At 38.4% G+C, this 15,700-nt stretch overlaps 1 long non-coding RNA gene across 1 annotated transcript; it reads left to right on the top strand.

The window, feature by feature from the left end:
• Positions 1 to 14,260: 14,260 nt before the first annotated feature.
• On the top strand, positions 14,261 to 14,747 carry LOC148013349 (uncharacterized). The gene is made up of 3 exons (XR_015688957.1): positions 14,261 to 14,343; positions 14,440 to 14,541; positions 14,634 to 14,747. It is a non-coding gene; the product is annotated as an uncharacterized LOC148013349 (long non-coding RNA).
• Positions 14,748 to 15,700: the final 953 nt, after the last annotated feature.

The following is a 15,700-nucleotide window of genomic DNA, read 5'->3' as shown; positions in this document are numbered from 1 at the left end:
ATTTCAAGAATACTTATTATGGAGCTGGTCACATCAAGAAAAGGTACCTTGTAGAAATGTTCAATTGGTTTTATAGATGCACCTTTGGTCACTCCATCACATTGAAAAATGCTAAGGCTACCATAGTAGCTAAATCTCTTAGGCAACAATCCACGACAAGGAAAAGAAGACTAGGAACAATAAATCTTCATGCAACTTCATAGAAACAATTCTCCCACGACTTCTACTTGAAGATAATACACCACTTTGAATAGAAATCATCACATAATATTCTTCTTCAAAAGTTCCATAGCTTTCTCTCACAATCTCTCACTCATAGATACATTGTTTTGTATAGAATTGGCTATCTCTCACGCGCACTCTCTCTCATACATTCCCTCTCTCAAATGTACAATGGGATAATCAAGAATAATACTTCATAACCCTTCTTAGGTCATCGATACCCCTCCCAAGAGGTATGTCTGATATGAAATGTCACTAGAGCTACTACAGTGTCTCTTCGTAGCTCCATAGTGTCCCTATCACTTCAGTCTTCACTTCAAGTCTTCAGCAGCTACTTCTTTGAGCTATTTTGAAATTATGTGAATCTCTTCCCAAGATTGGAAAATTTTTCCAAGCTACAAATTCATCCATAATCACACTTACAAAGGCATACATAACAAAACAGAACAGAAACATAGGCTTTACAGAAGCTCAAACAAAGGGTTTGGAGAACCATATAGAAGTTCATAAGAAAGCCTTGAGCTTACTTAAATCACTAAAACCCATCAAGAATCAACAAATAAGCTTCCAAACACTCTAAAAATTTATCAATCATTATTCTAATCCCTCATATAGAAGAAAACTGAGAAAAACAAAAGGTCAATAGACTGAAACAAAACCAATCAGACATTGATATGACATCAACAAACAAAACATCAAATCTCTACTATAAACCATCATGAGCTTCTCAAACCTAATCAACCTCATGAAAAATACTCTCAAACACTTCCAACAAAAATAAAAATCATACAAAATCCATAAAAAACCAACCATTCAGTCCACAAAAACAACAAAAATCAACCAAAAAGTCAAGTCATTTCAACCCTCAACATATCCCCACACTTAATTAGGGCTAGTGTCCTCGTGACCTTGGAAGAAGAGAATACAAATTCAATATATAGCTCATCTAGATCTTCTTTATTTTTTTCAAAAACACCATCCAAACATGACCCTAATTCATAACATGTATCTAATAAAGAATTGCAATGAAAGGAAAACACCTTTATCCATTATCTCAACTTGGAAACATAAAAGCATGACAAACCATTAAAGAATGTAAGAGGTCCTGCATCTTTTCATCTTGAGCTATCCATTTAGCATCATCATCACAAAAAATCTTCAAAAAAATATATACTTGAACAATATTGAATCTCCAACCACCATAACCCCATCATAAAATAAAATAACCATCACACACACACATATGTATAAAACAACCATATGAATGGCACCTCCAAAAGAGATAGCATTATGAATCATCAAAAGTTACATTCATGGGTATCAATGAAGATGATCCCTTTTAAAGGCTTGGTAATTATGGAAGCGATCCATAGAGAAGGTTTCGTCTACAAAATTTTTTGGAGTATTTTGGAAAAATTGCAAACAACACATCCTCTCCATTAAGACAAGGTATTTGCCAGAAAAAAAAAGAGCATAAAAGTACAAGATATCCAACTATTCAGGATCAATAGTCACATTCACATTCATGGAAAGCTTTGGTATCGATTTTTGATTATTATGTGAATGCATATGCAAATATGCCAAATACCAAGCTAAGTGAGTAGTCAATGTCACTGAAGGATCCGAAGACTATGAATGCTGCTAAGCAAAATAAAGATAGTTCTAGAAATCTTGACTACTAGTCATCCATTCTCTTGGAAATAATGGCCAATTGATTTGTGGTCCTCTAAGTGAATCTCCTGCACTCCATCCTCGTATTCTAAGAATTTTCTGATCAAAACTTGCATACCCACTAACCAACTGAGGGGGATGAGGGATAGAAGTAGTAGGAGATGGAAGAGGAATTAGGGAAAGAGGATGAAGAGATGGATAATCAAAATCATAAAAGAAAGAATGTGCTAAAGAGGGATTAGCTGAAAACTTGGGAGAATTTGGTAAAAAGGATGTTAATAAATAGGTTGGAAAAGTAAAAGGAATATTTATAGATGGGGAAGGACAAAATGCAGGAGGGGAAAAAACTCGATCCTTAATAAAAGAACACTGAGTGAAAATAGGAATTTGAGGAGCACCTTCTGATGCCAGGAGGCATATTCAACGGTGGATTTCGTGAGACTATGTGGATTCCGTGAGTTTTTATTCCACGGTGGATTTCATGAGATTTTGCAATGGATTCCATAAAACTATATTTATTTTCCAGGGCTTGTATACAAATGGATTCCTTATGCGAGAAGTTGATGGGGATGCCTATCCTTTTTGGGTGTCATGTTACTTTAATATGCACGTGGGTGACTCCACAGTGGGTGATTCTGCAAAATACATATTTAAATTGATGGAGTTTATGAGTTTAGAGTGCACTCATATTAAATTAAGGTTAGGACTGAGTTCCAACCTATTTATTTATTTTGTAGCTAAAGACTGCTAGATATTCACTTTTGTCAGTTTAATTTTATTATCTTTTAACAATTGTGAATGCTTCAGTTGATGTGTAGAGCAGGCAAGAGTGCCATTGGGAAGCATTGGGCGATAGTGTGTATTCAAATTACCTAGAATAAATGATCATTTGTTATGGGCTCGCGTCTTGTCATTAAAGGCGTGGCGCTAATATTTGTTTAGGCACGCTTATTTATTGAAGCGCTTAACAAATATTTATTATTTTGCATGCGCATGGATGCATGGTTTAAATATTTCATTATTGGACATTGTATATGGACACAACCCAATACTTGGACTGCCCAATTGCTTTATTCTTTATTTGGACAAAAGCAAACACAAAAGCTAAAGTATGCTTATTGTGAAATTTGGGCTATTTTTGAGCTTTGAGATGAATAAATTTATAAATACATGCCTTGTGAAGCGCTCACACAAGGCATGGGGGGAGATTGTATCCAATTGTTCTTTTTGCCTCATATCGTGCAAGTCTATCCTCTTGATTTTTGAGCTTAAAGTAGATTTCTTTGTTCCTAGGGACCTTCGAGCGCTTGCTACGTACGTATCCAACATCCAATTGGCGCACGAGTAGTATCAGAGCAAAGATGAGACCAAGGGCTTCCAATCACTTACCATCTTGTGAGAAGGTAAAGCTCTTGGAATGAACGGGCTCTACAGTGAGTCTCGCGATGATCCGTCAATACCAACATGTTCTTGGCAGTGAATAACCCATTCCTGTGTTGTTCGATCAAGAAGGATCACTCCCTCTCGACAGAGGACCACCCAGGAAGTTTCTTTGAAAGTCATTTTTTTCTCAGAGACAGAAAGTAAGAATTTCATTAACAATAAGCTTAAGAGCTTTATAAAATCTTAAGCTTTACTTGAGCACTATAATTCTCATCGAGTGCAGTGTGAGGACGTACTATAAGTTGACGACGACATCAAAAAGCTCCTGACATCCTATCGCTGTCAATTCATTGGGTCAAAAGCTTTTTACTAAAAATCTTAAGCTTAAGGTTAAGCCTTTTTAAATTTTAAAGGCCTTACTCTTTAAAATATCCTGCATAGAGGAAGTTCACACTGAGCTCTTCTCCAAATCAATCCCGAACTCATTTTCAACCTCCCTGCAAGTCCTTGTTCGTACCTACGCTCTGACCGATACAGTTTCCAGCACATAAATTGATGCACGCAGTACATTTTCTGCTTGAAGAAGACATTCATCAATTTTCGTACTCGAAAAAAGAAGAAAGATTGCAAATAGCCATGTAAAAAAAAAGAATGTAAACCCAACTTTGACCTATGCTCATCCCGCTAACAAGATTTCGAGTGTGTGAGGTTGTTTGAAATTTTGTAGGATGACCGATCAAAATATGGAAGATTTTATGGCCGAAGGTGATTTACCGGAACCAACGGTGGAGCAAAAATTGGACCTAATTATGATGCAACTTCAAGAAGAAAAAAGAGCATGTCAAACTTTGCAAGCTCAACTGGCCACTCTTCAATGATCTAGTGTCGATGAAGATGGACTGCAACCTGAAGATGTTATATGACGTACGATCGATGCGACACTTGAAGCACAATCTATCAGGAAAGAAGCCAAGATAAGTAAAAGAAATTTCAAATTCCGTACTTTTAATGGGTTACATGATGGAAAGATTGTTCTGACTTTTATAAGTCAGTTTGATGATTATTTCCATGAAGAATAGTATGCCGAAAAATACAAACTCAAGTGTGTCACTAATCATTTAGTGGACAGAGCATCACTATGGTGGACTATTTTCTGCAAAAGTATTGATTGTCTTACTACTTAGGAGGCTTTTCAAAAGAAATTTTTGTAGAGTTTTCTTCCACCTCAATTCCACAAAAAAGCAGTAAAATAGTGGAATCTTCTGCAACAAAGAGTTGTGAGCCTATTTCACAATATATTGAGCGTTTTTGGAATGCATTATTGCAACTTCGAATGCTCGAAGATATACCTAAGGCGATCTACAAGCGCATGTTTATGTTTGGTTTGCTTGGTCACTTTTATGCCGAGGTGAACATATTCAAACCAACGACCCTCGAGGATGCGATTTCTTTGGCCCATGATGCTGATGATAAAATTCGAGGACGAAAGAAGCGAACAAAACAATTTCCAACTAATGTAACTTTGGTACAAAGCAATTCAATTCCAACTTTCGAAGATTCAATCAAAATCACTTTGTTCCATCTTCTTTCCGTAAATCCTGGACATGACCCCCTGGTTTACCATCAAACACAAATCCAAATCCTAAGCCATCGTTCTAGCCAAATCCCAACATATCTAAACTTCTAGATATTACCACAATAATGTTTCCAAAGCCAAACCCATAGTCTGCTACAAGTGCCATGAACCTGGACATCTAGCGGTGAATTGTCAATCCAAAAAGCGAACCGTTCACATCAACTACTTGGGAGCAATTGAAGATAAAGACCATGAACAAATGCCAAATTTCATGGAAGATGATGACAATATCGGCACTACTTCTTAGATACTTTACCAGATATGCCAAATCCTCATTCTTTATTAACGATGAAATGTCTTGTGCATGGTAGAGAAAAGATTGTTTTACATGATGATGGGAGCACACACGATTTTATTTCTGCAAAATTAGTCAAAGAATTGAATTTACATACTTTTTCGACTCATTATTACATCAAGGCTGCATTCTTAGGCACTAGATACAATGGAACACAAGAAGTTCATGACTTAGAAATTAAAATTAGCGATTATGTTGAGTGTAGAAATTTCTCAATTGTGCCTTTGCAATCTAGTGACATTATCTTAGGAATGCCTTGGCGTCATAAATATAATCCCGATATAGATCATTCCACACATTCAATGAAGATTCATTCTAACGAAAAACAAATCACATTACACGGTGGGCACATTTTAGATAATTTTCCATTGCTTAGTTACACATAGGCTTAACGTGCATTAAGAAAAGGTAGCAAATCCTAATTAATATGGGTGAATGAAATTGAAGCTAAGGAAAATTAGATGCATCTTAGGCACACACAATTTCTTTCACAATTTAAAGATTGTTTTGCTATTGACTTACCACCTGGCTTACCACCTACACGTCCTAAATATCATAAAATAGACTTAATTTCATGTTCTCAACCACCATGTAAAGCACCTTATCGACATAATCAAATTGAACAGAAAGAAATTCAAACCCAAGTTGAAGAAGTGTTAGCCCGAGGACTCATTAGGCCAAGTAGTTCTCCTTTTGGTGCACATGCTCTATTAGTTAAAAAGAAAAATAACAGCTATAGGATGTGCATTGATTATCCTGCACTAAACAAGATCACTGTCAAGAATAGATATTTGATCCCTAGGTTAGACGACCTCATGGATAAACTACAAGGGGCCACAATATTTAGCAAGATAGATCTTAGATCTAGATATCATCAAGTACGACTGGATAAACCTGATATTTTCAAAATGCATTTCGAACTCAATTTGTTCATTATGAATTCCTTGTTATGCCTTTTGGTCTAACTAATGTACCAGCCACATTCAATCCTATGATGAATTGCATACTTTTGAAGCATCAGCATTGTGTCATTGTTTTCTTTGATGACATATTGGTTTTTAGTAAGAATGAGAACGAGCACTATGAACATCTATCTTTGGTTTTCAAATTATTGAAGAAAATCAATTATATGCTAATCTTGAAAATAGTGAATTTTTCTAAACCCACATTGAATACTTAGGACATATTGTTTCATTTAATGGTATTAAAGTTTATCCTAAAAAGATAGAAGCAATTTTGAATTGGCCGATATCTAAAAATGTGCATGAACTACGTTCTTTCTTAGGTCTTGCTAGCTTTTACAGAAAATTTGTGAGAAATTTTTCATTGCTTGCATTGCCTTCTTTGACAAAATTATTAAAGAAAGGTATTGTGTATCATTGGTCTAAAAATTAGTAAAAGTCTTTTGATTTATTGAAACATGCCTTATCACATGCCCCTATATTGCAAGTATCTGACTTTAATAGACCATTCTTCCTAGTAGTCACTGATGCTAGTGGATCTAGAATAGGAACTGTACTTATGCAAGATTCACATCCCATAGCCTACTCTAGCTACAAACTTAAACCATCTGAACTCAAGTATTCTACCTATGATAAGGAATTGCTAGCAGTAGTATAAGCTTTACGTCAATGGAAACACTATTTAATGGGATCTAAATTCATGATCAAAACTGACCAACAAAGTATCAAACATCTCTATAGTCAGTTTACAAATTTCCGACTGTCATATTAAATGGGCTGATTTTATTCAAATTTTTCATCCACTTATCCAATATCAACCTAGAAAAGAGAATGTTGTTGTCAATGCCTTGAGTAGAAGACCAACTATCCATACTATCTCTGTTATATCTTTTGACCAAGTTCCTAGTTTTCAAGCTGATTGGAATAAATTATTTACAAATAATTGAATTTCAATAGATTCATTGTCTTATACTGATGGATTTATGTTTTATGAGAAAAGATTATGTGTAACTATTCCATTTCTATCATTTGTGTTGCATAAAATTCATTGTCCCCCCATATCAAGGCTATAGAGGTATTATTTTTACTTTACGTATATTGGTTAAAAAATTTTACTGGCCACAGATGGAATCTAATGTTTCTAACTTTGTATCTGAGTGTTTAATTTGTCAAAGAGTTAAGCGACACCATGGTAAGCAATATGGTTTATTAATGCCTTTACGAATTCTTGAACGATCATGGAAACATATTTCAATGGATTTTATAACTAGTTTGCCTAACATCCAAGCTAATCATGACATGATTTGGACTATTTTAGATCGATTTAGCAAACAAGCATATTTCATTCCATGTAAGAAAACATTAACTACATCTCAAGCTGCACAATTGTTTTTGAAGACTATTTTCACTAACCATGGTTTTTCAAAAGTTATTATTTCAACCGTGATTCTAGATTCTACAATAATTTTTGGATTACTTTGTTTCCTAATTTAGGCACAAAGATTGATTTTTCACCTGCATTTCATCCTGAAACAAATGGGCAAACAGAAGCTACTAATAGTACAATTTTAGATCTTTTGCATGCATAGACAATTTCAGAACCATAAACATGGGATACACATTTGCATTTACTTCAGTTTGCATATAATAACACACCACATACAGCTACACAGAAGCACCTTTTGAAAACATTTATGAAAATAGATTGACTACACCTGTTACATCATTGTCAAACAAAGTTAAAGTTGGTGATGATATTGAAAATATGCATCCTACTATTTTTGTTGAAGTCAAAGACATGATTGTGAAAGCCCAACAATCATACACTAAACAAGCTAACAAGAAAAGAAAAGCTATGAGTTTCATAGTTGATGATTATGATTGGTTACACATTGAAAAGAGAAGATTACAAAGTGTTGAGAAACACCCTATTATTAAGTTAGCCCCTAGATTTTATGGACCTTTTCAAATCATTCACAAAATTAATGACAATGCATTTAAATTAGAATTACCCCAACACTAGAAAATCCACAATACTTTTCATATCAGTTTGTTACGACCTTTTAGAGGCCAATTACGTATTCACCCAATTTATGAAAACCATCCTTTATTAAAAGAAGAAACTGAAATCCTTGAACCTGAAACTATTTTAGACACTGGCTTTATGACCATTAGAACTGGCCATAGATATTCTAGATATTTGGTCAAGCTTAAAAATCATCCTGTTGTTGAAGAGGCCCAATGGATGCACACCCGTGACCTAAGTGCTTACCCCTCATTACTCACTCCACATTGAGCTAATAGCAATCGAGGACAACTACTATCCCACCTTGAGGTATGATGCTAGGAGGCATATTCCACGGTGACTTCCGTAAGTTTTTATTCCACAGTGGATTCCGTGAGATTTTGCGGTGGATTTACTAAAACTATATTTATTTGCCAGGGATCATACATAAGGTGGATTCCTTGTGCAAGAAGCTGACGGGGACGCCTATCCTTTTCGGGTATCATGTTAAATCAATCTACACGTGGGTGACTCCACAGTGGGCGATTTCACAAAATACATATTTAAATTAATGGGTGTTCATGAGTTTAGAGTGCACTCATATTAAATTAAGGTTAGGACAGAGTTCCAAGCTATTTATTTATTTTGTAGCTGAGGACTGCTAAGTATTCACTTTTGTTGGTTTAATTTTATTATTTTCTAACAATTGTGAATGCTTCAGTTGATGTGTAGAGCAAGCGGTGGTGGGTTTGGGAAGCACTAGGCGATAGCGTGTATTCAAACTACCTAGAAGAAATTATCATTTTTGATGGGTGGGCATCATATCATTAAAGGTGTGGCACTAATATTTATTTAGGCACGCTTATTTATTGAAGCGCTTGATAAATATTTATTATGTTGTATGTGCATGGGTGCATGATTTAAATATTTCATGATTGGACATTGTATTTGGGCACAGCCCAACTCTTGGGCCGCCCAACCGCTTTATTCTTTATTTGGACAAAAGCAAACACAAAAGCTAAAGTATGCTTATTGTAAAATTTGGGCTATTTTTGAGCTTTGAGATGAATAAATTTATAAATACATGCCTTGTGAAGTGCTCACATAAGGCATGGGGGAAAATCATACCCAATTGGTCCTTTTTGCCTCAAATCGTGCAAGTCTATCCTCTTGATATTTGAGCTTAAGGTAGAGTTATTTGTTCTTGGGGACCTTCTGGCACTCATTACGTATGTATCCAACATCTGATTTGCACACCACCTTGAGGTTGAAAAAGAAGAGGTAAGATAATTGATGAGCTAGATTTAGAAAGGGAAAGATAAGCATCATATCTATGGGCCATCTACTGATAATAACATAAGCTAGGACTGATGGATCGACGATGGTAAGCATGAAAGAAAGATGAATCGAAAGGAGGTTGTTTTAAAGGGTAGGCTAAGAGGTCCACCCTCAGTTGGTTAGTGTTCTGCACATGAATAGAGACTTTGTTTTGTCGTTGATTCAGGATCACAGAGTCAATCATTGCATACCAAGAGGTTTTAGGGCAGTAAGCCACTTTAAAAGAATAGGCCTCGAGCATTTGATCAATTTGCAACTCCAAATATCTTACATATAATGTAGCTTTTAATACCACATCTCCTACATACCAAGCTAAATCTTCATCATCTGGAATTAAAAAATCACCTCTCAAGTGCATATAAGACATCAACATAGTGTTTGTAGTCACAGAGTCTTCAAAAACCATTCTAGCCATTTCAGTAAATGGCTGGAAGTCTAGGTACATTTCGATTTGCTTGTGGAATAGGCTTAGGATTTGGATTGACATTGGATGGTAATGCAGGTGGTTTAGCCCAATTCTTGCGAAAAGATGATGAAGATAAATGACCTGGATTAAATCTTCTAAAATTGGAATTGAATTGTTTAGATCCATAATTACCATTGGCTTGGAATTGCTGTGGTCGTTTGTCTCTACCGCGTAACTTATCTTCAGTGTCGTGAGCTAGTGAGATGGCGTCTTCAAGGGTAGCAGGCTTGAACATGTTCACTTCAGCGTAGTAATGCCCAAGAAGTCTAGACATATACTTCCGCTTATGTGTCGTCTCTGGTACGTCTTCAAGCATGCGTAGCTGTAGGAGTGCATTCCAAAAACGCTCTGTATACTGTGGAATAGGCTCACGATCCCGTTGTTGAAGTAGATCCCATTGCTTGATAGCCTTCTCATGAAATTGCGGTGGAAGGAAATTCTATATGAACTTCTTCTTGAAATCTTCCCAAGTAGCAGGACATTCTATGCTCTTGCGTACTACAGTCCACCAAAGTGATGCTCTGTCTACCAAATGATTAGTAACACACTTGATTTTATCTTTTTCTGGATAGGTTTCCTCATGGAAATAGTCATCAAACTGACTAATGAATGATAAAACAGTCTTTCCTTCTCGTATGCCATTGAAAGTGCGAAATTTAAAACTTCGTTTACTTATCTTTGATTCCTTGAGAATGATTTGAGCTTCAAGAGTGGCGTCGATGGTACGTCGAATCAAATCTTCAGCTTGAGGTTCTTCTTTATCGGTGGACGCTCTTTGTAATTTTGTCAATTGCGCTTGCAATGCTTGTCTAGCCCTTCATTCTTCTTCCAATTGCATCATGATTAGGTCCAGCTTTTGTTCCATGGTAGGCTCAGGTAGGTCATCTTCAGCCATAGGATCATCCATATGTGGTTCTATCATCCTGTAAAACTCAAAAGACCTTTCTCACTCAAAATCAGGTTAGCGGGATGAGCGTAGCTCAAATTCGGGGTTACAAGGCTATGTGTTTTTGGATATTTCTTTCTCAATTTTCAGAAAATCTGCGATATTTCCTTCTTTGTATGCTGAAAATACTTCAGCGAACCTGCATATAGGTAGAATACTTTGCCACGAACAACTTTGCAGTTCGGAGTTTCTGCGCAGGAACAACCCTTCTAGGAGTTTTGAGCACTAGTCAGTTCTAACTCCAGTTGACTAGTCTGACTTGCAGAGTTGCAGACTTAGGTGACTTGCAGAGTTGCAGACTTAGCCGACTTAGTGAACTTGCAGGACTTGATCACAAGTGACTTGCAGAACTTGATTTCGGAAGTGCAGGACCCGGAGTTGCTGACTTGTAGAGTGGAGATTTGTCTTGTCTGACTTGACTTGAGTAGTTTAGCTTGGCTTAAGGGATTAAGCTTGAGAAGCTTAATCAATCGTCTGATTTCGTTGGGGGGGGGCCGTTTTCATTGGTGGCGAAAAACGCGGGCAGATCCTCTTATACCATGATGAAAATTCGAAGCTTTGAAGCTTCTTTTAAGCTTATAAGCTTAGTCTTAAGCTTTTTGAAGGAATTAACTATGGTATTAAGAAAGCTTATCTCTCTGTTTTGACAACTTGATGATGGAGATGATTGCGTGGTCCTCCGCCTGTACAGCCTAGTCCTTCGCGATCTGAGAGTAGAAACAGGGGTTCTTGATCGCCAGAAGTCTGTCTGTATCGACGGTTCGCGACGAGATTGACCGTAGAGTCCGATTGTTCCAGGAGCTCCGCCTTCGCACAAGATGGGTAGCAATTGGAAGCTCTTGATCTCAGCTCCGCTCTGATACCACTGGTGCGCAGATCGGTCGCTGTATGCTCACGTAGTGAATCCCGGAAGGTCCCCAAGAACAATGAACTCTACCTTTTTGCACAAAAAACAATGTAAAAAGCATGAACGACAAGAGCAAGAGACCAATTGGGTTCAATCTCCCCCCCATGCCTTGTGTGAGCGCTTCACAAAGCATGTATTTTATGTATATTTCCATCTTCATGCTCAATAATAGCCCAATTTACAAAAATATGACCAGCTTTTAGCTTTTGAGTTTGCTTTTTACAAAAATAGGAAATAAAGCTAATGGACGGTGTCCATAGAGTCTGGCACGCCCAATCTCAATGTCCAAATAGAAATAATATATCCGTGCGCATAGGCGCATACAAAATAATAATAAATAATCGATGCCTCAATAGACATAACAAAATATAGGCGTGGCGCCTATCAAAATATAATCCATAGGTCGAATACTCGCTAGACTCCAATGCTTTCCTCCGCCACTGCTGCTATCTCTACACATCAACTGAAGCATTCACAATCGTTAGTAAAATAATACAATTAAACCGACAAAAGTGAATACCGAGAAGTCTTCACACTACAAGGGACTGGGGCAATAGCGACGCCGATTAGCGACGGCGTTTATCGGCGTCGCTATTGGCGTCGCTATATGCGTCGCTATTTGCGTCGCTATTTGCGTCGCATTTGCGACGCAAATAGCGACGCATATAGCGACGCCGCAGGGAAAAATAGCGCGGCCGAAACCAGAGCGCCGTTTTCATTTTGTTTTCTTCGCCTTTTGAGAGCGAGAGCGAGGGAGAGAGCCAAGGCTTTGTGAAAGAAGAGGAGGAAGAGACTTGTTGCCGCCGCCGCCGCCACCGCCACCGCCACCGTCGTTGTTCGCGAAGGAGAGGAGGAGCCCTCGTTGCAAAGAGAAGCCGCCCACGCTCGCCATATCTCATTGGTGAGTCTCCCTCTCTCTTTCTTTTACTTGTTGAAGGTTTTTCTCGTTCTCTTTTGTTTATTTAGGATAGGAAAAGAAAGAGAAGGAGAGGGAGAGGGAGAGAGAGGGAGAGAAAGAGAGGGAGAGGGAGAGAAAGAGAGTGAGAGTGCATTCTCTCTCTCTCTCTCTCTCCCTTTTGCTTGTTTAATGTTTAAATTACTTTCTTCTTTGCTTGTTTAGGAGAGGAAACGAGAGAGTAAGAGAGAAAGAGAGGGAGAGGGAGAGGGAAAGGGAAAGAAAGAGAAAGAGAAATAGAGGGAGAGGGAGAGGGAGGGGGAGGAAATAGGAGAGGGAGAGAAAGAAAAAGAGAGGGAGAAGGAGGGAGAGTGCATTCTCTCTCTCCCTCCCTCTCCCTTTTGCTTGTTTAATGTTTGAATCACTTTATTTTTTTCTTGTTTAGGAGAGGAAATGAGAGAGAAAGAGAGTGAGAGGGATAGGAAGGGGAAGGAAATGAGAGAGGGATAGAAAGAGAAAGAGAGGGAGAGTGCATTGTATCTCTCCCTCTCCCTTTTGCTTGGAGGATGTTTAAATCACTTTATTTTTTGCTTGTTTAGGAAATGAGAGAGAAAGAGAGATAGAGAGGGAGAGGGAGAAAAAGAGAGGGAGAGGGAGAGGGAGAGGGAGGGGGAGGGGAAGGAAATGAGAGAGGGAGAGAAAGAGGGAGGGGGAGGGAGAGGGAGCGAGGGAGCGAGGGAGAGGGAGAGGGAGAAAGAGGGAGAAAGAGGGAGAGGGAGGAGGAGGGAGGAAATGAGAGAGGGAGAGAAAGAGAACGAGAGGGTGAGGGAGAGGGTGAGAGAAAGAGAGGGAGAGGGTGAGGGAGAGGGAGAGGGAGAGGGAAGGGAATGAAATTTAAGATAATATACGTATCGATAATGGTATGCAATGTGCTTTGCATACGGCCACGTACTTCATCAAAATTAACCCAAAATTATTGTTATAGAAGTGGAGATCCCTTAAATTGAGTATAGGATAATTTCTCTCAGGTCTTATGACTATGAGTAGAATTGATTGAAATAAATTTTATTACTATAGTTGTAAAATTTCATAGATGGCGCGCATTAATTTTAAAATGGATTACTTATACTCAAAGCCGAGATATAACAAAAAATTATCTACCGGGACAAACAAATCGTTGAGCATGATACAAGGCCGAGATATAACATCGGAAAATCTCTCGACTACTATATACAATGCAAGGTTTATGGTCAACTTGCAAGTTGACGTACATCTCCAAAAAGCTATCCATTTAAGCCTCGTTTGCTGTAATGTAGATAAGATGGCAAACGAAGAAGGTCCTATTGTTCAAGACCGCGAGTCGTATCTTAATCAGCGTGTCCCATGTCCTTGCTCTCAATGCAAGTTGGCAATTAGACGAACGCACGCAAGGCAATCAAGAGTGGGGCTCCAAAGCCCGAGTGGTTAGATGCAGAGGACTGGCGCCGACTGAGGGAGGAGGCTACAAATTCGCTAGGACGTTGGAGTCAGCAGCGGGAGGCGGCGAGGGCACGAATCGAGGCCGGATCGGTACATCATCTTGGGAGTGGCGGCCACAGGACATATTTGGAGGACTTTGTAAGTTTCTCTTTTGTTTTGCTTATTTGTTTTTTTGAGATATTATTTGTACTGACAATCATATTTCTAACAGTTAGCATTTTGTTTTCTTTGCAGCACTCCATTACAAATCGTGATCCGCAAGGCCTTGAGACTCAATATGCAGAGAGGCACGGTCTCAGATCATTGATCGACCGATTGTACAGACGCGGCGGCCCAGTAAGTCTCTCATCTTTCATGTCCGTAGTTACCATGAGATATTTGAATGCATTATTGTATGGTGGATTGATATGTTTTTTCTTTTTCTGCAGAATCCGTTTGATGCTCCTTTGCAGAGGGACGAGCTTTCGGGGGACGACGATTTGTAGCTCGCCCTCGGATCCTTAGCGCTCACATACCTTTAGTTTTTAGTCGCCCGATCTATGTAGACATTTTCTATGTATTAGTGATATTGTTTTATGATTGTACCAATCGCATTTTATGCGATATCATGTATTTATTTCATCTATCAGTTTTATGATTTCAGTATAGATTCTTTTTGTTTGCAAACGCTTTGTATGCAGCAGTGCAGAAACTATTTTGTATGGCTCTCATACAGCACACAGTGCTATATGTGGCAGGGCAGCTTGCTGCCCTGCCACAAAATTTTTTTTTCCTCTGTTACCGTCGCTATTTGCGTCGCAAATTTACTGCAGTCGTCGCTATTGTCGTCGCTATCAGCGTCGCAAATTCTCTGTAACCGTCGCTATTTGCGTCGCTATTTGCGTCGCTATATACGTCGCAAATGCGACGCATATAGCGACGCAAATAGCGACGCATATAGCGACGCAAATAGCGACGATTCCATGGCGTCGTCAATAACGACGCTTTTTGCGACGACGGGGGCAAATTTTGTTGTTTGTATTTTCGTCGCTTTAAACGTCGCTATAAGGTCTATATCTTGTAGTGTCAGCTACATGAATAAATCAACTGGTTAGAAATAAATTCTAACCTTAATTTATTACGAGTGCGCACTCTAAACTCATAAACGTTTATTAATTTAATATGCATTTTGCGGAATCACCCGCTATGGAATCACCCATGTACACACTAAATTAATGAAACGCCCGAAAAGGACAGGCGTCCCCATCAACTTCTCGCACAAAGAATCCACTTTGTGTATGAGCCCCGGTCATCTAAGTTTACGGAATCCACCGTAAAACCTCACGGAATCCACCGTGGAATATGCCTCCTGGCATCAATGCAGCAACAACAACAATTGCATCAACAACAGTTGTCTCAGCAAAGGAAACTCTATTCGGAGCAGGAGAATGCAAACAGCGCGACTAAGGCTATTGAAGCAGTTGAGAATGAGAAGAAGCTATTTGATGGCTGTAAT

Source organism: Lygodium microphyllum, chromosome 26, assembly GCF_053477565.2.
Source record: "Lygodium microphyllum isolate KBCC chromosome 26, Lygodium_microphyllum_v1.1.10, whole genome shotgun sequence".
NCBI lineage: Eukaryota > Viridiplantae > Streptophyta > Polypodiopsida > Schizaeales > Lygodiaceae > Lygodium > Lygodium microphyllum.
The sequence above is the reverse complement of the archived record's forward strand: the minus strand, read 5'-3'. Positions and strand labels throughout refer to the sequence as shown.